The 27,409-nt window shown below is 38.1% G+C and overlaps 1 protein-coding gene across 1 annotated transcript in view; it reads left to right on the top strand.

Annotated features, from left to right (window-relative positions):
- Window positions 1-27,409, top strand: part of KCNMB2 (potassium calcium-activated channel subfamily M regulatory beta subunit 2) — a 126,557-nt gene that overhangs the window by 81,707 nt on the left and 17,441 nt on the right. The window lies entirely within an intron of this gene.

A 27,409-nucleotide genomic window follows, 5' to 3' on the forward strand; every position in this document is an offset into this window, starting at 1 on the left:
CAATGACCACCACAGCTGGTCAGGGCAGGATCTATAAGCCATATTTCATTGCCCACAAAATATCCCTCTCACCAATCTGCTGCAGCACCTAAAATTCACACTATCAGTAGCACTCCTTTAGGATAGACCAGTGGTTTAAAACTCATTTCAATTAGGGATGAGATTCTGTGGGAAGTAACACATGGAGTAGAAGAAATCAGGTGGAAAAGTCTGGTTGGCTTCCTGATGACAGAACAATTTTGTGCCCAAGATGTTCAGCTCTGTGAAAATGCCCAGATCTATAGACATACTCTACAAGGATCTCTGTGGGACTTTTATTTTACCTTCCCATTTGGTGCTTAATATCCCCTCCCTCTACTTTACTAGATTTCCCATAAGCATTACTAAATAATCATTTAAGAAATCAACAGAATATAAAATAGAAAGAAATTATATTTAACCAAAGACAAATTAGAAGTCAAATAAGTTGTAGAAACCAACCTTGATAGCAATTTTCCAAAGCAGAATGAAATAAAATGTTGGTAGTAAAAGGAACTTTAGATACATTTCTTCCAATTCCGCCATGTTACATATGAGGAAGAGAAGGTCAGGAGGCAAAAAGGCCCAGTTTAGAGACCAGCTACTGGCAGAGCTAGTAGTACCTCCACAACTTAATACTTTTCTTTATTCCTCTCTTTATAAAAAATTAAAAATCACATTTATGAATGTCTACTGAATATATTTAATGGTGTGAACTTTTACACAGATTCTATTATCTTCCATGTCTGTTAATATTTAACCCATTCCCAAATGGTGATAATAATAGCAAATACTTATTAATGCCCCATGTCATAAACTTTTTATATAACTCATATATTACGTAATGCTATGTATATTCATTATTAGCATGTATACATATTTTACACATAGTATATACTGCTACATATATACAAACATTATATGTAACATTGTTATAGTATAACATCACAAAGCACATCTCATATATTAACTTGATCTTCACAAGAACGCTATAAATTATAAATTATTATTACCTAGCTCATTTTACAGATGAGAAACTGGAGTAAAAAGGTGTAAGAAACTTGCTCAAGGCCACGCCAAGACAGTAAGCAGCAAAGCCTGGTTTGCACCCAGATGTCTATGCTTCACTCCCTTGTCTTTTTTTTATTCCTGCCATATCCTTATACCATCCCTCCTTTTCCCTCTGTCTATGACTTTGATGTAGTGAAGAATGTGATCCTCAAAAAAAAATAATAAACTGAATGTTGCTACAACCATTTAGTGCCAGATTTTGTCTGAGGTGGATTTTGGTTTGCCTAGCAAGTAAGTTTTGGGTTTTGGAGTTGGACAGGTTTGAAACTCTGGCTTCATGTTTAAAATGCTATATGACCTGGGACAAAACTTCGTTTTCTGAAGATCAGCTTCCTCTTCTGGCAATTAGAAAGCTCTCATAACAGTTACTGTCAGAATTAAGTGGAATAATGCATACTAATTCACGATTTATACGGTTCTAGAGAAGTACCTCATATCTAGTGGCCTTTGTGTTCATTATTGTCATTTCTAGTTCTTCTCTAAATAGAGCTCTTATAATTTAGTTTAACCTCCTTTGAGTCACCTTTGAAATGGAAGCAAGTGTTAAAACACATTCACTGAGAAAGGGTAGCTTGTTTCAATCTATCATTTGTAATAATCTAGGAGACGTGAATTATGAGCAGGTTTTCTCACAACAGCTGCATGTGTGTGATACCCAACAAAGTGAACTTTAACAATGAGACAGGTTTAAAATAGGTAACATGGAAGGAACCAGACTGAACATAGTGTGATTATCCACTTGAAAAGCTCATTGAGAAATGAGTTATGGAATAGTGGACCAAGTAAAACCATGTGGATGTGTTTTCCATCTTTGCATAGAGTTGTTTCGTTGATTGTTGTTTTTATTTTTTCAGAATGACATGCTGTGTCACTATGACCAATTTGGTGGGGAAAATGCTACTTCCTCCAAATTAGAAAAAAAATTTACTGAGTGCCCACTCAATGTTCTACATTATTTTAAATCATCCCATGGAAATCCTATATGATAGCTATCATTTCTCCGATTTTCTTGTTGAGGAAAATGAGGTTCAGAGAAGTGTAACTTACTTAGGTTACATAATTACTAAATCATGTAGCTGAAATTTCAACCTGTAACTAATTTCAAAGCTCTTTCCACTAAACCCTCTGGTGGTCATTTCTAATAGATGTTATGACTGTAGATGTGATGCCAACTTATTATTTATGATACGATTTATGAGCATGTATAATAATGTTATATTAAAGCTACCCATTCACATTTGTTTGACTAGTCTACCTCCTCCTCTAAGCCGTAAACTCTGGAAAAGAAAGGGTTTTTGTCTGCTGTGCTTACCAGTGTATTCCAACACCCCAGCTTGGTGCCTGCCTCATATTAGGTGTTAAATATAACATTTCTTAAATGAAGAAATGAATGCTGACTAAAAGAAGAGTGTTTAACCCAATAGTCATCTTTTCACAGATAGTGAAAGTGAGGGGGAAAATAAGGGTGTTTTGCCTGCAGTTATATAATTGTTCAGTGACAGAGTGAAGGGTAGAAGCCCAGAGTCTCTAAACAAAAGTCGATTGCTTAACTCAATGAGCCATGTCCCTAGCAGGCTAAAAGCAGGTGCAGTATTTAGCTTGAGCTGCCATCCTCCTGAAACACAATTCAAACACATGATTACATGAACAACAGCTATTGAAAGCAACCTGCAAAAGAAATAAGAATCCACTCTCTTAATTCTTCTCAAAGAGGCAATAGTGTTGAGTGATAGTGTTCTCTTTTACCTCTACAACTGAGCAGCAAATACGGTTATTTCACTCAGTCTCCTAGGCTTCAAATTGGGGTAGAAAGGTGCGTTTTCGTTATGAGGCATCTTCAAGAGACTATTCAGTAAGGCTGACCATTCATCCAGACAACACTAACATTTGAGGGGTGGGTGGAGAAATAAGAGCCTGCAAAAGAAATGGGAGGAGCAGCAAGAACGTGAGAAAGAGACCCAGCAAAGCACTGTTCTCTAAGTCAAGGTCGTAAAGCATATTTTGAAGAAGGAAACAATCAATGATATCAAACCTAGCAAGCTGAGAGTTTAAATAAGATGTGGAGATAGAAGTAATCATTGGAGGTACTCACTGGGAAGTCATAGTAACCTCAGAAAGATTAGTTCTGGTGTAGTTCAAAAGTTGATTTGTTTTTCTGACTCCTCCATGGACTCTGGAGTGGGACTGGACTTCTTGGTGCAGCTGTCCCTGGCTTGTGAAGGGCACTTAAAAATATTTGTTAAATGGAGGCATAAATGAATGCATTACAACAATAAAAAAGTATGCAGTTGATTTTGGAGGAAAACAGCCCAATGACATTTAAAACTGCCCTTTATAAGTTCCAGTGATTTCTAAATTAAATCACTAGACCTAAAATTATCACCACACATTTGGCTTCTCTCCCAAAGGCCCTGAAGCCAAAACAATTCCTATGGAGAACATATAATCTACCGTCTGGCAAGTTAGTCTCACACACTAGAAGTAACCCCTGAATCTCTGCACCTAGAGTGACCTTTTGGGTTGCTGCTGTGATATCATTAGTGCTACAATTTTATGCAAGATTAGGCATGTAATTATGTATTAAATCATTCTGTTGGTTCCTGCTTGCTCATTGAATAATGCAGAGTGCATTCAGGGTATCCCATATGCATAGCTCAAGGCCACTGACACTGGAAAATTGCATCCACTTCACACTTTCCCTGCTCTGCCTCCCTCACTTGCTTGCAGCTATTGCTGGGAGCCTCAGCACTGGTGGGGATTAAGAAGTCATAGCACAGGGTCTGGCCCTCAGGGAACAGTGAGTCTCCAGCTGAAGCTTCTAGGGGCAGAGGAAGTCTTTATAAGGAATTCAACTTAAATTAAATCATAACCTGAAAGACTATAGCAGTGTTTCTCATCTTGGCTGCATATCAGAATTACTTAGGCAGCTCCTAAAAACTACCAAGGCCAGATATCCACGCCCACCCCCCAGGGGTTCTAATTAGTCTGGATAGGACTCGGCCACCAGTATGTTTTTCTTAAAGTCTCCCCCAACCCAGATGGTTCTAATATACAACCAGGGATCAGAGGTACTGTCTTCTATGTTCCTTCTACTCAAGATGGGTGCTTAGAACTTAGTGCTAATGAGTGAGTACCTCAGATTTTTATCTCAGAGATGTTGAGTTCACTTGTCTGATGCCACACAGCTGGTAGGTGATGATGCCAAAGGGCATCATCTACCCCATTTGGCAATATTATTCAGACTTGGCAATATTATTCAGACACTTTTCATCAAACCATGTGTGCTTTCTTCAGGAAACATTACTGAGTGATGATTCAACAAGCAATGGAAATTATTTCTGACCAAGTCAAAGAAAGGTAAAGAGGAGGCAGGATGAAGAGGAGAAGGAAAAAGAAGGAGCAGGGAGTGGGAAAAAGGAAAGACATTGAGCTGAGAGAAGGATGGGGAAGGAGACATTAGCTGCACCCGGAGGTGGTGAGACACATCATAAGCCAAAGTCAGTATCGATGGCCATGTTTTCCAAGATGACCAAAATGGTTATGACCAAGATGGTTTAATGGTCAAGGCAGCAAACACGGCCAGCATCTTACCAAATGTCCTGCTCCATTCTGCAAATGTACAGTCCCTCCTGTGGAGATGCTTGCAGTCTAGCGGAGGAGGCAGATAAGCATAAAATAGGGTAAATTGTGCCATACTCACAGAGGGGAGCATCAAGAAGTGGGGGTAGAGATGCAGAAACTACTCATATGGGGCCTCTCCTTCCAAGGGGACATGCGAGTGACATCTGAGATGGGATTTAAAGCCGTTATTCATTTACCAAGCAGATGGAGAAGCATGAACTGAGTCACAGGGTAGAACCAGCAAGGTATATGCTTGAGAAATGGAAAGGGGCCTTTTATAAATCTCCAAGACAAAGGAATTGCTACATCCTCACTGGCTCCATTTTCACTTAAGACTGAGATTCCATCTTTAGATCTTCTGAATTTCACACTGTACTCATGCACAGTCCTTAAAACTGCCAGAGTTGCCCGAGTTCCTCAGTCTTTCAGTGGTAGAATTAGATGCAGGTTTCCTCCTTCCTGCTCACAGCACTCTGTAGCTGCTACCTCTTAGTTTCATGCTAGGATTCCAAAATACAGAATCTTATAAAGCACTTTGATTTGGTTTCTATATTACTTTCTTAATCACAATTCAAATTAAATATTTCTTGACATATAAAGTGAGCAGAGTTGAGTTAATTGCTCAAGGAGTTCAGGAGGCTATTTTCAGCTGACAGAGAACCTCCAGACCAGATTCCATGAACATAGTTCAAATTCTGGGTATTTCTCTGAAACCTGGAATATTTTTCAACCTCCACAGAACCTTTATATCATTGTCTTTAAAGCAGCTGCTCCTTTTCATTTTAATTAACTATCAACTAAGCAGGTTTTAAATAACAGTTTGTCTTTGTGAAAGAAACCTGAAGTGGAAAAACTCCAAATGCACTTATTGGAATGCCCTGAGGACACATTAAGTCTCTTCAAACAAGTTTGACAGTTAGCTGGAATGGAACATTCCTTTCATCTCTGCTTTCTGCCTCATCTTGAAACAACAGGGCAATGATGCAACGCTAGAATAACGACACACGGTCTTAAAAGTTTCCTAAGTATATTCGAAGCACCGCAGCCCCGTTCACTGTGAATAATTTGAGCCATTAAAATATGTATGATGCATCTATGAAATGCTGGTGAATAACCAGTAACAAGATAGGCACGCAGTAATCCACTGCTCTATCTAAACTCAAATTGTAGCACTCTTGTTGGTTCCTCTATCCTTCCAGGGTAATCAGAGGACTCTGCCAGAGTCAATGTTGAAGTAAGTTCTCTAAAGGTGAAGACAAACCCCATTCTTATGAAGTAGTTCCTTCAGCTTAAATTAAAATAATTCTTATGTTCTGAAGGCTGACTGATTTCAATAACGGATGTAATCTCTATTTTATTTGATATGCTTTGAAAAGGAACATAAATAACTTTAAATATCCCAGATCCAGGTCATTTAGAGAGCTAGCAGATTAATTTCTAAATATTCCAAACTATGTATACTATTCATTCAGAAATATTCTTTCATTCCTTCCATTATCCTAAGAAAACAGGGTAGAAGCGTGACTTCTTTTGTTTTGTTTTTAACTTTTTTATTTTGAAATAATTTCAAACTTACAAGATAGTGACAAAGGTAATACAAACCCCGAACAGTGAACTTTAACATCCCCTAATCACTCTCCGCCCAATACCTACATCCACCAATTTTAACATTCTGCCACATTTGCTGTATCATCATTTACTGTATCGTTCTATCTGTCCATTTGTCTCTCAATACAACTGTCTATCATCTCCCTGCTGTCAATCTATCTTCTGAACATCTGAGTATAACTGTATATATCATATTCCTTAAGCAAGTAATACTTCCATGTACATTGCCTAAGACCAAAGATACTGACTTATGCAACTAATTTAAGCACAGTTATCCAATTCAAGAAATTTAATATTGATATAAAGCTTACAATCTATATTTCAATTTTTTCAGCTTTTGCTTATCTGGGAATTTCTTAATCTCTCCCTCATTTCTGAAAAATGGGTTATAGAATTCTTGGTTGTAAGTTTTTTGTTTTAGGTACTTTAAATATGTCATCCCACTGCTTTTTTGCCTCTATCATTTTCAATAAGACGCTGGCATTTAATTTCTTGAGACTCCTTTATATGTGACTCACTCCTTCTCTCTTGTGACTTTTAGAATTCTCTCAACTTTGGCACCCTAGAGTTTGATTATAATATTCCACAGTGTCTATTTGGATTTAACCTGTTTGGAGTTCCTTGAGCATCTTGGACTTGAATATCATGACTTACATTAAAATTGAGAAATTTCCAGCCATTATTTCTTTGAATATTCTCTTTGCCCCCTTCCTTCTTTCTTCTCCCTCTGGGACCCCCATAATGCCAATATTAGTACACTTGATGGTGCCCCACGGGTCTTTTAGTCTCTGTTAACAGTTTTTCATTCTTTCTTGTTTCTACTCCTCAGAGTAGATTTCTTCAGTGTCTTGTCATGAAGGTCATTGATTCTTTCTCCTCACAGCTTCAATCTGCAATTGAACCCCTCTAGGGAATTTTTAATTTCTGTTATGGTGGTCTTCAGCTCTGTTTGATTTCTTGTCATAATTTCTATCTCTCCATTTATATTCTCTTTATGTTCATATATTGTTTTCATGATTTCCTTTAGTTTTATGTCCATGTTTTCCTTTAGCTATTTGAGACTATTTAGGACCATTTTCTTAAAGTCCTCTTCTGGTATGTCCCAGGTCTGGTCTTTTCATCAATGGTTTTAATGCTTTAATTTTCTCCTTTGTCTGGGCCATCACTCCTTGTTTCTTTATATGTTTTGTAACATTTTGATATTTTAATGTATTATAGCTGAAATTTAGACTCTGAGTCATCCTTTCCTTAAACTTGTATCCATTTAATGTTATGGCAGAGCTTTCCTTGAATAACAGGAGTGACAGGAGGAAGAGGAGGAGGGGTGAGGAGGAGAAGAAGAAAGGAGGAGAAGGAGGGCAGGGGAGAAAGAAGGAAAAAGAAAACTCCTTTCCCAGTCTGCAGATCTGTGCATGGACCTGTGCTGGTGCTCCCTCTCAGAGCTTATTTTTATAATGAGTTTAGAGAACAGTTCCTGACTAGAGTTTAGGAAACTTTCTGATACTTTCTGCACATCCCCTCTTGTCCTGGGCCTGTGCATGTAGCTATAGGAATTCCCCATTTAAGGGGTATATGTGTCCTCTCTTCCCTGGGTGACACCTCCTCAGGGTCCTGGGCACTGTACTCTATGTCTTACAGACAGGAGAACTCTGTGAGCCTTGTTCCATGGACAGGGCAGGTTCTGGCCTGGCAAGCCTGTGCTAGTGTCCTGGTTCAGTCCCTCAGGCTGCCACCAGTCAGACTGTTCCAGATTTACATGATCTCGTCATGTGCAAGAGGGTTACGCTGCTCCATCCAGAACCAGGACCAGGCACTCATACTGTAGACATGCACCAACTCTGTGCCATGCTGGTGGAGTCGGGGAGCAACCCATCAGGCACTGGGAGACCCTACTGCTTTTAGGTTGCCTTTTTCTTAATTCAGTGCTCTCTGTGTTACTGCAGTTCTTTAATCATTTTCTGGAGCTTTGAGAAAGCTATTTCTATGAGTTCTTGCTGGTTGTTCAAAGCTTCTGAGGGGGGATGGAGCCCTGAGACTTATCACTGTCATCTTGATGGAGAAGTGTGACTTCCTACATCTGCACTGGGTACCAAATCCCTGCCATCTCCCATAACCTCTGTTCTGTGTAACTCTGATGTTGACTCAAGTGTTATAAAAGGAGATCTATACCCAGACCTCAGGAAGTCACTAAACAAAGGTTTAATATATGCTTAGAGTCATCCTTCAATTTATTGAATCACAAAATTTTGGAAGTTGGAGGGGTCTTAGAGGTTATGCATTCAGACTCTCCATTTTACAGATGAAAAACAACTAAGCCTTAGAGAGATTAAATTACTTTCTCAAGGTCACACAGCCACTTGGTGATAAAATGGGGCCCATAATCAACCCCTAGCTCTGAGTACATGCTGTGAGCCCCTCCACGCTGTATGCCAACTAGTGATTACCAGCATCTGCCGAGGGCTTCTTAGAAATGCCCAGCCCCAGAGGTGCTGAATCAGAATCTACATTGTAACAAGATCCCCAAGTAATTTGTTTATACATTACAGCTTGAAAAGCACTGGGTTAGACCATGAAGTGTTCTCTAGAGAGAGTGAATGGGAGGCAAGCAGTTCTTGGTCTGAAGCATGGTTCTAATTTCTCTAAATGTGAGCGAATATCTCATATCATTGAAGCATCTTTTGTAATGTGGCAATGATAGCACTGCCCACATTGCCAGGTTTTTATGATATAAGCATAACATAGATATATGCAGATGCATTTTGTGATATTTGCATAATATATGGCACATGCAAGACTATAGAGTGGCTAATATTATTTCTGTCCCATGCTTATCATTAATATGCTGCTTAATCAACAGGAGGGCAACTAGTGACTGTGCATCCATGAAGGAATCACCTTCCTTCCTTCTAATGTACTAAGTATCAATTTAACTGTCATATGAGTCTAAGATTTCTATGATATATCATGTTTCAAACTGCCTAGAAAATGGTTATGATATAGAAAATAAAAAATATTGGCTAGCTATTTTAGTCCTGTGCTTGGAGATGAAAGAACTTCTCCTTAAGCCAAGTCATAGCCAAGGGAACACAGTATACCTATAATATCTGGACCATATCAACTTGGCCTCCAAAAGCCAGTAAGTGCCTGCTGCTCCTGCTGCTGCTGCTGTGACTTTCCCAGGCAGAGACTCAGCTGTCATATGCCAAGCCCACTGGCAACAGTGGAGTACCTTCCAAAGACGATGCATTGCCACCAACATGTCACAGCCATCAGCATCAATGAAAACAGTTTGAGAAAGAAAGAAGTGGCATTTTTTTTTTTACTTTTGAAACATAAAACATATTTTACTGTATCTGTTGTGAATATGAACATTAACAGATTAAAATTTCAATTAACTTTTGTTTGTCATATTCACATCATGCAAAAAACCCCACCACAGAGAAAAAAAATGAAAAATACCAAATGAAGATAGAGGCTCTAGAATTCTTTTCAAATGTTAAATTTGTGAACAAAATGGCAATAAACTCATGTACTACAACCATGCTATGTGCTAAAAAATATTCACTTAATTTCTACTTATCAAAAATAATTCTAGACAATAAAAAATGAAACGCAAAAAAGAAAAGAAAAACAAAGACAAAATAAAAAATACAAAAAGCAATTATAAAATTATCATTCCATTTTGAGAGAGCAGATAACATTCATAACTTAATCAAGGGAGTGCTATTTGGCTTTTAACCTACCAACTCCATCCTCCCTTCTTTATCCCAGGAACCTGTTTTATTTTGTTCACATCATTTTACATTCTGAAATGTCCTTATTTATTCATCTATATACCAGTTTGAAAGTATTGTATGTTCCAGAAAAGCCATGTTTTAATCCTGATCTAATCTTGTGGGAGCAACCATTTCTTCTAATATAATTCAACACTGTAGGGCACAAGCTTTAATTAAACTATCTTCACAGAGATGAAGCATGCCTTATTGTGGGTGTCACCTTTTTATTAGCTAGAGATGTAACTCTGCCCATTAAGGGTGGGTTTTCATTAGTTTACTGAAGTCCTTTAAAAGAGGAAACATATTGCAGAGAGAGATAGAAATAACAGAAACCTCAGAGCTGACTGAGAAAGGAGATGTAGATGCTTGGAGAACAGTTGCTTCAGAGAATAGAGACAAATGTTTGGAGATGCTTGGAGCCCAGCAGACATTGCCATGTGATGTTAAGCAAGACAGAATCTGGAGAAAGCCAAGAGAAGCCAAGAGACTAAAACCAGCCTCAGAGCAGCAGTGAGGAACCCATGCATGTAGTGATTGAAAACAACAGAGCCCAGGAGCAAGGGACCAGCAGTTGTCAGTCACATGATGTCCCAGCCAGCAGGTGTTCCAGACAATTTGGCCTTTCTTAAGTGAAGCTACCTTCTTGTTGGCACCTTAATTTGGGCATTTTCATAGACTTAGAACTGTAAGCTTGTAACTTATTAAATCCCCCTTTTGAAAAGCTATTCCACTTCTGGTATTTTGCATTCCAGCAGCTTGCAAACTAACACAATCTTCCAATTATTAAAATTTCCAAATTTATTTGAGGGAATTCTGGCATGTTGTCTATAGGGTATCTAGTCAGTGTCTTTGTCTCCTTTCTCTATCTCTAGGACTAAAATGATTCCTTACATGATAATCAATTCAGAAGCACTTATGAAGGAATTAAGGAATGCATGAATCTCTTTCCTGCCCTTCAAAATGGCCTTTTATCTATATTATCCAACATCATGTAGGGGTTCTTATTTTGTAATTTTCTGGTAAAGTCTATCAAGATGAAGAGTGTGCATCCACAGAATGAAGCTGTAGCTGGGTTTATTATGTTTGTAATCAGGGTGTGACCCCCGGAATATAGCCCTTCTCAGATTTAGTAACTGTTTTTAAATAGAATGCAAAATAGTGGTTTATGTATGATGAAAATAAGCTGGAAAGTGTGGAAACTAGAGAGAAGAGCAAAGTGCTTCCCTCTGCAGTTTTTCTGAGAAATTGTTTGACCTGTGTCTTAAAATTTGGGGGATCATCTGGGTTCTCCAAACAGTAAGCTGTGAGCATACCACATTCACTTATACTTTCATAAGCCCTGCTTATATTTAGACATGTGTTGTATCAAAGCCACTTTTACCTCATTATCTACATTTCCTATTTTAATGAGTCCTTTTACCATTTGAGGTTTGAATTTTTCAGTAATTTTAACTGCCCCCCCAAGATTTTATGCCTATACTGTGTAATACTGTAAACCCTGGATTTGGATTAGTGTTAAATTGACATTAACTTTAAAAAAATCAAACAAAACTAAAAGTTCAGCTCTTCAGAACCACCACTTTTTTTTTTTTCATAGAGTTTATTACTAGGCGCATAGTAGAAGAACAGATGGCCTAGCAGCCCAAAATCTGTCTCCCTAAGTTTAGGGGGTGTAAGGTTTTTAAGGATTTTAGCAAGAGGAGATGAGGTCATTTCAAATAGCAAGTTCAGAGCAGAAAAGGAGACAGTTATATCATTTCAATGGGAGAACATAAGCGGAAAGGAGGGCTATCACTTCAGTACTAAAGGTGTAAGCCAATAGAAAGGGAGATAGTTATCTTTCAATAGCAGAATCTAACTGATAAGAGTTACAAATTTCTGGGACTGAAGCTAGTTAATGGCTGACTTCAAATTCTTCATTAGCATTAGGGCCTTATTTCTCTTCAGGATGTGATTATTACCACTAGTCAGATGTTCCAACAAGCAACTGGAGACCATTTCTCTCTCTGAAGCTTTCAGTGGCATCAAGAAGTGGCATTTTAGTATCCAAATCTGAACCAAAATTTTGGAAAAGTATTGTCCTACAGATTGTGCAACCATACCAAAATTATAGATTTGAAGGAGATATATTGGGGGTAATGATTCTACATTGATTAGGAAACCATGCTCCCCTAAAGCAGTGGCTCTTGACTCTGGCAATGCATTAGAAAAACCTAAGAAGATCTTTTCGTCAAAAAACAAAAAAAAGAATGCACATTTTTGAGACAACTAAAGCTTCAGTGTTTTTTGAAAAGATTCTCAGTTGATTTTAGTGTATAGCTAAGTACAAGAACCACTGTCCCAAAGAATTAAAAACCTGGTCTTATCTAACAGGCACAATCTGCTGAGAGCAACTTGTTCCTGTTAATGCAGTTATCGAAAATTGAAGTAACAGATTTAACATCAGTGTGTCTCTCTTCAAGGTCTTTTCGTCACTCCACCAGGACTTCCACCATCAGGAAAGGAGCCCTTGGACCTACATCCCCTAAGATGTTTATATGGACCAGTGGTCGTACCTCTTCATCATACAGACATGATGAGAAAAGGTAAATGCACTGGAACCCTGAGGCTTTTCAGAATCAGTTAACCTGATTACAGAGAGGATGCCAACAGGAGCGTATTAAGCAACTAAGCTCAGGTTTTGCAAGTGTTAATGTGGGACGGGTCTCCACTGAGGGAGGAGGTTCAGACATTTTGACCTTCTTTCCTGTGCTCTCCTTGCTCACTCCCACCATGGCAGAGGCATGGAATATGCCCACCCCCACCATGCTTATCCTTAGTACATCTCCCAACTCGGTATCAGGGCCAGGGCATAGGCTGCCCCTGAAGGCCTCGCAAATGAAATGAATCATTCTATCACCATGTGGTTTCAACTAGAGTCCTTGACCAAGTCATTGGCCATCGGTTCGAGCATCTGTAAGGGCTAACAGTGGTCTTCATCACCTCTCTCTCAGTTCCAAATCTGGTGATCCCCAGATCAGCTCATATGACAGGTTATTCATTCCTTCACCAAAACTGAGTATGTATGTCAGGTACTTAGGATATAGATATGGTGGGCTCTGGTGTCTGCGCTACACAAACTCTCAGTCTAGTGGCAGAAGACAAAGAACTTGCAGTATAGTAAAGCCATGATAGAGATGAAAATGGAACACCATGGAAACACAGCTCTCCATGGGAAAGTATAACAGAAGGAATATTTGAGCTGGATTTTGAAGAATGAGTAGAAGCCCAATTTAAGCAAGGTTCACATCAGGCAGAATCTGATAGAAATCAGGAATGATAAATGTACTAGACACAAGGAGAGGGACCTGAGGATGGTATACTTGAATTTAGTTATGAGAGGTGGCACTTTCATTTTTCTTTTTAAGGATGAGATTTTCTCACTGATAAAATCCCTTGGAAAATCCCTGAAAGCAAAGTTGTTCTTCACAATAATTATATATTACAGCAAATATTTGGAAGCCAAATGTTCACATAGAAAATGTTTTTAATAAATCATGGAATGTAATATATTACATTCACATCTAAAACTCTTTGTAAATTGTTCAAACCAATAATATTCCTGAAAATCCTAAAGAATGCCCTGGGCTCTATTTAAGACTCTATGAAAGTCTTTCTTAGTAACTTTATTTGTTCAGAAACTTAAGGCATTCTGATAATTCCTAAGCAAAATAAGTACTGAAATCCAGAGGTCCAGGTTTCTCCAGGAATATCAACCAGTTTCATTCCACAACCCCATGAGGTGAACACCCTTTTCCAGCATGAAGAAGTTAAAAGGGTCATTGACCAGATACCCTGAAGATTGGGTGAGAGGGAAGAGGGGTAACTAATAAGTTAGGACTTGGCAAATGATTGTGAATACTGACTCAATATATAGAAAAAAATTAGTTTCTGGTGTATTGGAATAGCTAGAGGGAAATATCTGAAACTGTTGAGCTCTGGTCCAGTAGCCATAATCTTTGATAATGATTATGTAATGGTGTAGCTTTCATCGTGTGACCATGTGACTATAAAGGCCTTGGGACTGACACTCTTTCTGCCCAGTGTATGGGTCGATGAGGAACAAAACAAAGACAAAATGTATATATATCATCATGTGGACAAGGGGCATAGGATATTTGGGATGTTCGTTTTTGGTTTTTTTTTGGGGGGGTTCATGGTCTGGGAATCGAACTTCCTGCATGGGAGGCAAACATTCTGCCACTTACCCACCTGCACACTCTGTTCTTTTTTTTTATTTCTTTATTTGGAGTAATGAAAATGTTCTAAAATTGTGGTGCTGAATGCACAACTATATGATGATGCTGTGACCCTTGATTGTACAGTTTGGAAGGTTTATATGGTATGTGAATATGTTACAATGAAATTGCATTGTAAAAAAATGCTTGGACAGACTGAGAGGGATCAAGATGGTGGCTTAGTGAGGGGTGTTATTACCATACAGGCAATGCTTTCTTCTCCCATTTTGTCTTGTGGATTTTATATGTCATACCTAACTTTTCTTCTTTTTACCTTTATTGATAGTCTTCATTTAGACACTGTTCTCCACACTTCTCTCTCCTGTCTTTCCCTTTCTGTCTCTAGTGCTCCCTTTGGTATCTCTTGCAGATCTGGTCTCTTGGTCACAAAGTCTCCCAGTGATTTTTTTGTCTGAAAATGTTTTAATTTCCCCCTCATTTTTGAAGGACAGTTTGCTGGATATTGACTTCTTGGGTGGCAGTTTTTCTCTTTTAGTATCTTAAATATATCTTACCACTGCCTTCTCACCTCCATGGTTTCTGCCATGAAATCTACACATAGTCTTATTGGGCTTCCCTTGTATGTGATGGATTGCTTTTCTCTTGCTGCTTTCCACATTCTCTCTTTCTCTTTGACATCTGGTATTCTGATTAGTAAGTGTCTAAGAGTGCATCTATTTGAATCTCTTCTGTTTGGGGTAAGCTGCACTTCTTGGATCTGTAATTTTAAGTCTTTCATAAGAGTTGGGAAATTTTCAGTGATAATTTCCTCCATTAGTTTTTCTCCTCCTTTCTCCTTCTTTCCTTCTTCTGGGACACCCACACGCATGTATAATCTTGTGCTTCGTGTTGTCATTGAATTCCCTGAGTCTCTGCTCATATTTTTCCATTCTTTTCCCTAAATTTTCATTTGCTTATCAGATTTCAGATGACCCATCCTCCAGTTCACTAATCCTATCTTCTGCCTCTTGAAGTCTAACATTGTATGTTTCTATTGTTTTCTCATTTCTTCTATGTGCCTTTCATTCCCATAATTTCTGTGATTTGTTTTTTCAGACTTTCAATTTCTTCTTTTTGTTCATCCCTTGCCTTCTTTATGTCCTCCCTCAATTCATTGATTTGATTTTTGATGAGCTTTTCCATGTCTGTTTGAACATCCTGGATTAAATGTTTCAACTCCTATATCTCATTTGAATTGTTGGTTTGCTCCTTTGACTTGGCCATATCTTCAATTTTCCTAGTATGATTTGCTATTTTTTGTGGGCGTCTAGACATTTAATTTCCTTAGTTAATTTATTCTGGAGATTGTTTTCACTTTTTTTGCCTAGGATTTTCTTGCTGGATGACTTTGCTGTTTATCTGTTCTTTGACATTCAGTTCAGCTTATCCTAGACATCTAGCTTAGGTTTTGTTTAACGGAATCAGAATTTTTCAGTACTTGTTTTCTTGTTTCTTGCCCTGCGTCTATGGTACCTTTTTGTTTTCCTTAGGATGGCCTAGTTAGGCATTGTAGACCCCCTCAGATTTTCCCAGACTAAACTGGCCTCCTGTCGGGAGGAAAGTGTCACCTGTGTCAGTTTTCCCTGAGGGTGATACCCAGCAGGTTGAAAGACTTTCCTATGAATCCTCTAGACTCTGTATTTTTCCTATACTGCCCAGTATATGGAGCTGGTCTGCCTGTGGGTCACACCAGCATAAAGTGATGTGATGCCTTTAACTTCAGCAGACTTTCCCTGCTTGGAGTGTGGTTGAGACAGAGGAGAGGTTGTATGCTGGTTTTAATCGCTTCAGTTTTCCATATCCTTGGGTCTGAATTCCTTGAAGGAGGGATTCCACCTGAGCTGAGCCCCACCCCTTTCCTGGGAAAGGAACAGCCTCCAGATAAACTCTCAGACAAGCTTAATCCCACTCTAGGAAATCATTTTTATTAAGTTTTATTTATAGAGAGGGCATGTCAGAGCTCAGGAAATCAGTCAAACTGTCCTTGCCCTACAAAGTCAAAGGAGATAAATATATCAACATATATCCAACAAATGCAAGCAGTAAGATCTGTCACTAAGCAATATCCTTAGTTTAATGTTGTTCATTTGTCTGTACCTCTTTTTGCCCCCATCTTTGTCTTTACTGCCTAAATTACAGACTCTTGGAGGACAACACCCAGATTTTAATACTGGCTCCATAATCTTAATACATTGCTCTGCTTAAGAAGCTGTTGGTGGTAATCCTGGTATACTAATGACATGATGGCTGAGAAGGAATCTAAATGATTATGTTCCTCAAGTAAATTATTTGGACATAAAATAACTAATTTGTCTGGCAGCACTGACTGTAATTGCTGGTAATTGTTCAACCTTTGGGTTCTTCTCAATCTGAAAACCTGGCTTCTGTATGTGTTGTGGCCTCACCAACTGTGTTTTCACAGCAATCCCAGGAGCAGGGCAGCAAAAATCCTCAGCTCCATATGCCACTCTGCCTGGTCCACAGACTAGAGCCAGACTTGCCAGGATATAGGATTCCCCGGAATTCCTCAAGTGGTGAAATACCAGTAAACCTGCTTAAGGACAGAAGCAAAAATGAAGTGGAAAAAAAAGGCCACTGAAAATTGTGAAACCAAGTGTTTCATTGCTCAGAGGAAATCAAATTCATTTTTTGTTGTTATTTTAATTCAAAGCTATTAATCTTCCCCAATCATCTGCTATATCCAAAAGCTGGTTTCTAATCTCATCTTCTACCGGACAAACCCAACAAAGTGAAGGAATATTTTTTCTTCTCTAAACAGATTTCTTTGTAAAATGAGCTTACTTTAATCACTAAATTGCAGGTGGCAAGATAAAACAACAGCAATAATTTAGAAATTAAGGGAGAGGGAGGTTACTATGCTAAGGCCATTACTGACTAAGCATTTATCAAACATTCTTTTAGTTGTTTTTATTAAATATTGAACTGATATGAAAGAATGTTTATAATGTATATTAATAGTCCAAGAAGGTGTTATGATGAACACTTGTATTCCTGTCACTTCATTTAAAAAGAAAATAATCAGTATTAATGAAACCCTTGAGGATGCTTCCCTCCTTCTATCCCATGCCCATCTTGCTTTTCTTCAACTCAAATGTTTACCACTTTTGTAATTTTCCTTTTTGTGTTGTCCTGCTCTGATTTTGGTATCAAAATTTGTTAACTTAAAAAAATAGTTTGAGTAGGAATCCACATTTTTCTATACTTTGGAGTTATTTGTAAAATTTAGGGAGAACTTAGCTATAATTCATCAGAACTGATGTACCCATTATGGGAATAATTTTAATCAATGATATGATTTCTTTAATGGTTTAGTATTACTTTGGTTTTTAGGTTTTTCTGAATCAGTTTAATAAATTTATATTAAGAACCTACTGTGTATTTCAATGTTATATATTTCCAAGTTTTCAAATGGCTTATTTTGGAGTTGTTTTAAATATTGTCTATTATCTTTCTAATGCATGTTGTATCTGTTACATTTGTTTGTTCTTAACATTGATTATAAGAATAGAAATATTTTTTTCTTGATCAGTCTTAGAAGTGTATCTATTTTATTAGTCTTTTCAAAAATACCAACCTTTGAATTCATTGATCCTCTAATGTAGCTTTTCTAGTTCATTTATTTCTGCTCATATATTTATTTCATTTTATGTTCTCTTCCAGAATACTCTACTAACCTTTTATGACACTCTAAGTTGAATGTCTAATATACTAATTTTCAGCCTTTCTTATCAAATATAGTTACTTAAGGCTAACTATTTCTATGTAAGAATTGCTTTAGCAGCATCCCACTGTTTGCTCTGTGGTGTTTTTCCTGTCATTCAATTCTAAATATTTTCTAATTTTATTCCAATACCCATGGGTCATTTAGAACTATATGCTTTATTTCCATATATAGTGAGTTATTCTAGATATTGTTATTGCACTGAAGCCAAACAATGAGTTGTATGTAAAACTAATGCTTCTCAAAGGCTCTTTAAGTTATAAAGATATCATAATTTATTTGAAATTTTCACATAATTTTCTACTTTCTTCTAAATCTTGCACTAAAACATTTTATCAAATTTACTGTGTTAATGAATAAGATAAAAATAAGAAGAATTAAAGTACCATTTGGAAATTGTGTGATCTTATAAGTAAAAGGCAGGCCTAAAAAGAACAACTACTACTTCTGCTTCCATAATTTCTCTCTCACCCCTAGTGTCTCATGCATAAAACATGGCCCACAATATCACAAGACCTACTGGGATGTCCTGTGGATTAATAAATTGACATTAATAACATTAGGTTTATGGACAAAACCCTTCTTTTTAATGACTATATTAAATATTACTATCATTTATTCCCGAACTCTAAACCACATTGCTCCCAAAGGGATACACACTTTCAAAGTTTAAAAAATAATAATAATTAAAATAATCAACTTGGATCATATAAATAAATGCTCAAGTAAAAATCATGAAATCTGGAACTAATAGAAGATGAGGATATACATACAAAAGAGCACATTTCAAATATATGGAAGGCTTTTGTATCAGTCAGGATTCTCTAGAGAAACAGAACTGACAGAAGACATCTATAAAGATAAGATTTTTAAAAGTGCCTCACACAACTGTGGGGATGCAAGAGTCCAAAATCCATAGGGCAGGCTGTGATTTGGCAACTCCAACAAAGATCCTTGACAAACTCCACAAGAGAAGCTGGCTGGCTGAAGAAGAGATGAAAATTCTCTCTTTGCCCTTAAGTATCTGCAACTAATTGGGATAAATTCAACAGATTGGATTCTCTCAATTGTAGAAGACATACCCTTAGTTGATCATAGATGTAATCAGACACAGATGCAATCAACTGACTAATTTAATAAACCAGCTTTCTGGTTTATTAACCAGCCACAGAATATCTTTTCAGTAATGGTCAGACCACTGCTTGCCTGACCAGACAACTGGGCACCATCACCTGGCCAAAGTTGATACCTGAACCTAACATCACAGTCCACACATTGTCAACTTGACAGCTATACACATCACCTTAAACCATACTTAATCTCTAAATAGGACACAATAACAAATATATGTTTCACCTAACAATACTCAACTGTCCTGTATACAATTGAAAATGCATTAAATCCTCTAGAATAGGATGCAAGTACTAAGAAAACATTCATTCTTAAACTTTATATGCTACAATTTAAATACTATGACATGAACAATGCAATTTATGTCATATGATAGGATGAAAACAAGTTATTGGCTTTATGTACAAACACAAACATACTCATAACAAAACAAGGAGGAAATATTTATACCATCACAGTCTTCATTTCCCTAACTGGTCACATGGGCATAGTTCATATTTATCACCACCTTATTCCACGACCCATTCCATGTTCTTGTTACCCTCAACAAGCACCTCAGCTGGCCATGGTTCTTTGCCTGGTGGGGTGACCCAAGCCTCTATTTCTGAAGTTTCTTGGCCATTGGTATAGTCCTGCCTGGATTGGGTTGTTGCAGTTTTGCATTGACTTTAGTCTTTTATAACTTTTAGGGCATGACAGTACTGAGAGATGCCCTCGGGGATCTTCCGTATTCCAGGAAAACTCTTCTTTACCTCCATTGTGTAGTTTCTATTTTCCCTTGATAGGGTGATTGAGCAGGTCTTCCATGATAAATCCACTCTAACATTCCAATCTTTCTAAGCCTTTGGATCCCCTCACATACATTATACCAGGGCAGTTTTGGCATTTCCACCTTAGGTAATGTCAGCCATCTTTAGATCCATGTTTCAGCCAACCATCAAACAAACTGTTAATCCCCTCCCTTTCTAACCCCTGGAGCTACTACACTGAGTGCAGACTCTGCTTAGTGGACCCATATCAATAAAGTCAGCCTATCCAATTTTATATTCCTTGCACCATTATTCCACACTCTTAATATCCATTCCCCACATAAATTCCCCTCATTTCTGTCCATATAGTTTGGAAAAATCATGCAGTTCTTTTGGAGTATAGCAAACCTCACCATGGGTCACACTTTGATTCTCACCTTTTGGGGCCTATTGGGACTTGAGTCTAGTTATAGGTCTTGGAGAAAAGAGAGGTGGTAGGGGTGGGTCATGAAAAGAGTTAGAAGTATCTTTCAAGCCAATTACCTCAGTGCATTCCATTGTAGTTTCATCTGGGGAAACAGGATTAATCACTCCAGAAAAAGAAGTGAGGGCTGTTTCCCCAGGTGAGGTGGTTACAGGGTTAGGAGGCAATGATGGGTTAATCTCTTTAGGTGGAGGTTGGATAGTGGACTCCTGGGCTGATTGGAGTCTAAGAAGCTATTTCCTCAAGGCAGGTTGTAGATTGGGTACCTGTCTCTTCAGGACAGGCTGAAAGTGGGGTGACTGTTTCCTCAGGATAGACAATTACAGGTCTATCTAGCAAAGACTCAGCAGAATCCAGAGTTTCCATTTCCCCATCACCATCATTTTCAAGCTAAATATTCCCCTCCCACATTTCAGGATCCCATTCTTTTCCTATCAAAGCCCTTACTTTAACAGCAGACACCCTGCAAGTTTGAGAGTTTAGTTTGTGTTATAAATCTGCAACTCACACAATGAGACTCTGGGTCTGTTTTTCAGAGTTCTCATTTCTGCAACCACAGGAAATAAGATTTTTTTCAGGGCACATATAGAAACATTTACATCTTTCATATGGTGTTTAAGTTACAAATTTGAAGCCTTCAGCTCATCCCTTTCTCTCATAACTTTATCCAGCATATTAAAGAACAAGCATCCAACATCATTGTACTGGTTTGAAAGGATGTATGTACCCTAGAAAAACCATGTTTCAATCCTAATCCCATTTTGTAAAGGCAGCTGTTTCTTCTAATCCCTACTCAGTACTGCATGTTTGAAACTTTTGATTAGTTCAACTCCCTGGAGATGAGACTCAATCAAGAGTGGTTGTTAAGTTGGATTAGGTGGAGCTGTGTCTCCACCTATTCCAAGTGGGTCTTCATTACTTTCCTGGAATGCTATAAAAGAGGAAACATTTTGGAAAAAGGAGGAAAATCTGAGAAAGCACAATGACATAACCACTAGAAGCAGAGGGTCCACCAGCCAGTGACCTTTGGAGATGAAGAAGGAAAATACTTCCTGGGAAGCTTCATGAAAAAAGAAGCCAGGAGAGAAAGCTAGCAAATGATGCTGTGTCTACCACATGCCTTTCCAGATGGGAGAGAAACCTTGACCATATTAGCGATGTGTCTTCTCATTTGAGAGAGAAACTCTGAACTTTATTAGCCTTCTTGAACCAAGATATCTTTTCCTGCATGCCTTAGATTGGACATTTCTATAGACGTGTTTTAATTGGGACATTTTCTCGATCTTAGAACTGTAAACTAGCAACTTTTTAAATTCCCCTTTTTAAAAGCCACTCTATTTCTGGTATATTGCATTCTGGCAGCTAGCAACCTAGAACAATCATTATACCTCATAACTCCACAAAACTCTGTTAAGATATCAAAAACACTGTCACCTAGACCCTGGTCTCATATAAGTGAACAATTAGCAGAATTAAGTGGTGATATTTTGCGTATCTTTATTGCCAGTTCACACCATGGACTTTGGGTGCCATCCTGATTATTAGAAATAGAGTCATTAGCACCTTTGAAACTAATCAGAGTAGAAAACCAATTGTAAAAACCCATTTTTAAGATTCTGTTTCTCAAGAATCACCCCCCTCTTGGTACCAAGCTGTGTTAGTCAAAGTTCTCTAGAGAAACAGAACCAAGAGGAGATATTAGTAAATACAAGATTTGCAAAAGTGTCTCAGGCAACCATGGGGATACAAGAGTCCAAAATCTATAGGGCACACTTTGAGGCTGGCAACTCCGATGACAGCCCCACAGGAGAGGCTCACTGGCTGAAGAAGAGAAGAAAATTCTTTTCTTCTCCCTTAAAATTCTTCAACTGTTTGAGTTAAATCCTACTGATTAGATTCTCTCATCATGGAAGACACACACTTAATTGATGACAGATGTAGTTAGCTACAGATGCAATCAACTGATGACTCTACAAACCAGCCTTCATGGTTTATTAACTAGCCATGAAATATCCTTGCACTAATGCTTAGGACAGTGCTTGCCTGACCAGACAACTGGGCACTATCACCTGACCGAATTGAGGCCTGAATCTATACTGTCACAGCTTTGGTGGACAAATGATAGAACAGAAGCATGCCCCACTCTGCCATAGGAAATAACAGGTTGGGTGCCCCTGGGAAAGAAATTGTGTAGCAGTCTGCTCATTTCAGCTCAGCAGTCACTGAGCAATCCATGGCCCCACAGGTTTGCCCTTGTAGGATCTAGTTAAAGAGCATTTTTCCTTGAAGCCTGGAAGCTAGAGCTTTCAGTGCCTGAAGAACTCAAATGTTTTCTGGAAGGAATTCTAAATTTATTGGCAGAAGAATCAATGGACACCGGTGGGAAAAGAGAAGCCAGGAGCTGATTCTAACCATTTTTCCCCAACTTTCTTTATCTCAAGTAACTATTCAACCTCCCTATGCTTGCTATGTAAAAACTAAACATTATAGCCATTACTAGCTCATGTAAAAGCAACATATTTTGTGAGCCTATTCAGTGCAAGAGACTAAGCCTATAAGGATGAATGTGGTCTGGGTCTAACCTTTGAGAAGTTCAGATTTCTTTAGCAAAGAAAGGCAAAAATAGAAATATGTAGCCTTGAGTGTTGTGTAAATTCCTAATGAGAGCTCATCCAAATAATTCTGGATGTACATAATTTTTCACTTAATGATTCCTATCTTCCCTATTTCTCTTTACTACATCCTCCAGGTGCCCCTCACGTCTCTGATACTTTCTCCTTAGGACCCTTTACAGATTTGTCTTCTTGCATTTCCATATTCTAATACCCTAGATGTCTTTTGTATTTCTGAATACCTGGAGAGGTTTTCTTTTATCCAGAATTTTAATTATTATTCTGGGCCAAAATGTTAAATCTCTATCTCCAATGCCACTGCTTTTTATTGCCACCCACCCCCACCTTTACGGAACACTGAAAACATAGGAAGTTTCAGAATTGGTTCTGTTAGTGATCTTTCTAAAGTACGAGTATATTCAATACATTACTCTCTTGCTTAAATTCTTTTAATGGTTCCTCTACCTTCAAGAGCCACACAAGATCCTTTGTCACTGGCCCCTGCCTATCTTACCAGACCATTGTCCTCCAGCCTCACCTGTAGAATCCTAGACTCTGGCCAAGCTCAACTACCCCTTTTCTCTCACATTTCAACCTGGATAGTGTGTTTTCTACCTCAGTTCTACCTCAGTTGTTTGTTCATTCAAGATTCTCAAATCAGTTCCAGGGTAGTTAATCATCTCTGTTTAAACCAAATTATGACCCCCAACCAGGAAACTTACAAGTGCCTTTAAATCATAATCCTGGGTCAATTTGTATAGAACCAATTTTCTAAATGCCCATTTCAAGGAATGGCCAATACAGTGATAGCCAATTCATCTGAAACCAGTTTGCCAAAGAGTCAACTTGACAATCAATCAATTTAGTGAATTTATCAAATTTGGCTATTGACTAAAAACTTTGTACAGTCATTAAAAATTTAATAACTTTGTACAATCATTAGTTAGTTCAGTCATCCACTTTAAATGGGTTAGCAGGGACTAAAAGGGTTGTAGGGAAGGGGACCCAGGTTCGGGACCTTCAGCTCTCTGCTACTTTTCTCTGCCCCACTGTGTTTCCTTCTCTGGGTCTCAGACTCTTTTTACCCCCCATGTCCCCTTCTCTATATATGCTACCTCCCCCACCATACCCTCCTATTGCTTTACCCTTTGTTTTGCCCTCCTGTCTGCCCCATATTTTCTCTCTTTAGGAGCAGCTAGTCAGCTGTGCCTTGGGCTGATTTTCCTCTCCAACTTTCCCCAGTGGGCCCCCTCATTCTTTCCCAGATCCCTCCAGTTGCAATAGAGAATGAGCAGGGCAGAGACAAATTATACATGCTATAAATTGATGACATAAGGCCAAAATAAAGACTGTTCAAATAAAACTTCACAGAAATCTTCTAAAAGCTATTAAAAAGTCCCACCCAAAATGAATTACTACAACCTTTATGAATGGTTAAAAGAAACAAAATGTTGGCATACTGATGCATTTGACAAATTCGTCTAGCAGTCATACCATGAAATTTGCCACAAGAATCTTGATGATAAAAATACTATCAAGACAGACAATGATTCTAAAAAGGATTTGGGAAAAAAAACCAGCAAAAACTAAAAGATGAAATGCTTAATTTTGCCATCTCTAGTAAAAGCATATATTTACACATATATTCAAGAAAATTATGTCTATGAATATATTCATAAGGATATATTTGTAAAGAGATTAAGCTTCCTTAAGAAATTTAGCTTTTAAAAAATTGAACAGACATTAAAATTCTGCTAAAAAGAATATATTCATAAGAAACATATTTTATGATTGAATGTGTTTTTAAAATATACTCCTAAAATATTCATAAGAATGTATTCCTATTCATTTACTATATTTAAACAATACTCCTTAAAACAAGTCTTTATTAAATTTTTAAATGGGAAAATTATTTATTTAGTGAATTGATTCTTTAGTAAACCAGCTTTTGGTAACCAATCCCTTTGCAAATTGGCCCTCAGTATGTTGGCTAGCTTCCCTTTGGCACACTCTTTAATCAGTCTCATTACAATGCATTATAAAGATCTGTATCTCACCTGGTTCTCTCAGGAGAATTGCCTTATTCACTTTTTATCCCCCAAAACTTATCACAATGTATTGCATCTTATGAATAGTTTAAAATGTTGGCGAAATGAATGAACAAATGAATTAATAATTTCCCTTTACCTTAATCTGCATACTTTCTCCCTGTAGACTAGATACTAAGAGAATCCACATTTAAATGGTTGAAGGCCAAGGACAAAATTTTTCTTCAACCTTTTACTCGTTACCTCCATGTTTATATATAACTGGTTCGTAAATAATTTGCTTATGAAATATAGACTAGGAACTTATATCAAACTTTAAGAAGCTATCCAAATTTGGAGGTTGGAGTAGGCTTGTATTATTTTATCTATTGTTTGGTGTGTGTGTGTGTTGGGGGGGATTGCAGAATGGAGTTTGATTGGACAATTGAAAACCTTTGTTATGAGATATTTAACATAAAGACTTTTGTTATACTTGAATTTGCCCTAAAGATTTATTAATAACTTCCATTCCCCTAAAAGATTTGGGTAGAATGTCTCCCCATATAAATAACAAAGATACTGCACATATCTACTATTTGTTACTTTCAACGTGTATAGACGTTGACTTGCATCCATCATATCGATTCATGATTCACCATGAAGCCAAGACAACCTCAACAAAGCTGTAACATATTACCCTGCCAGGACACTGCTGAAAACTCATATATCCAAATTCGTTCTACACTTACTTTTGGAACTCTCATTTATTCAAAACAGAATTTGTAATCATGCCCCAAATCTATCACTTCTTCTGAGCTCTCTACTTTAATGTGTGCTGGTGGGCATTTTCTCTTCCTGCCTATCCTTTCTGAATCTAGCTGAATATTTATTTATTTTTATCCATTTTTTAAATTTATCTTTAGCCATTTTTTTACTCATCTGCCATACCCTGGATAAAATTTGTTTTTCATTTATCTCTGCTATATTTGTTACTTCTTTCTACTCTGGCTCAGTGCATAAGTGTTCATGATTGTGTTTACCCCTTTCAGCCAGATTCAGAAAGGATAGGCAGAAAGAGCTAAAGGCTGACCAAATATCAACTCTGCTGGTAGTGGCTGTCACCCCCAAATTGCATGATTTTACCTTTTACCCTGCACAGTAAAAGGCTTCCTGGTTCAAGGGATAACGGTCAGGCCTGAGGCCCAGAATATGGCATCCTGATCCTCCTCCTACCTTGTGTTAAAGATGATTTGAATGGTGGGGACCACCTAACTCAGTCTCAAGACAGGATCCACCCTTCTCCAACTGGGGCTTACAACCTGGAGATTGGAAGGCCAAGACACACCATGCCTGAACAAAGTCAAGTCCAAGACAATGCACAAAAAAGGTTGTGCCACACATAGACAATGACCATCAAACTTACCCAGTAGATAAAGGTGGTGCCCTGGCTGTCAGGCTCTGGCCTAGCTCATCCATCAGATCAGTCGCTCCTCCATCCAAACTCTAAAATACACTGCAGGAGGGTGTCTATAAATGGACAATCAGGGTCTCCCCACTTGATGAGGGCATCAGAATTCCCCACTTTGGAATCCTCAAGAGTAGGAAAAGAAGGTATCCCTCCCTCAACACTCTCCAGCATTTCCCCAGTCATCCAAGCCAAATATATGAGTGTAAATCTAAACTACACCCTCTTTCTCATTTCCTCATCCTGCCTACAGTCTATCAATCACTAAATTCTGAAGTTTTATTTTGTGGATATTTCTCCATACATCCTTTTCTCTCCATCCATCTTACCTCCATCCTAGATCCAGTTCTCACCATCCTTTGCCAATATCACAGAACAATTTCCTAACTTCTCCCTGATTTAAGTTCTGTCCTATTTCTAATCTCATCTCCGCACTGCAGCCAGAGCAATCATTCTGAAGCTCAATTCTGATTCTATCACTCTCTGACTGCTTCCATTAACTACAGAACTCAGACCAAGTTCTTCAGAATGACTTACAAAACACTTCATGACCTACCTACCTTCTCAAGCACTTCTGCCCCACACTCATCGCAGGGATACTAAAATGCTTGTACTTTCTGACACCCGCACACACAGTTGTTTGTCTCCATCCCTTTGTTCACATGATTCCCTCTGTCTAAAATAACCCTTGATTCCTTGTCTCACTTGGTCAACTCTGATTCAACCTTGAGAATTCCTTTACAGCCTTGCTCCATCAGCCAGCCTTGCCTAACCCCAACTCTGGTCCCCAGTCATGCTCCCTCAAAGCTGAGGAAAATTATCCCTCCT

This window comes from Tamandua tetradactyla, chromosome 5 (genome assembly GCF_023851605.1).
Source record: "Tamandua tetradactyla isolate mTamTet1 chromosome 5, mTamTet1.pri, whole genome shotgun sequence".
NCBI lineage: Eukaryota > Metazoa > Chordata > Mammalia > Pilosa > Myrmecophagidae > Tamandua > Tamandua tetradactyla.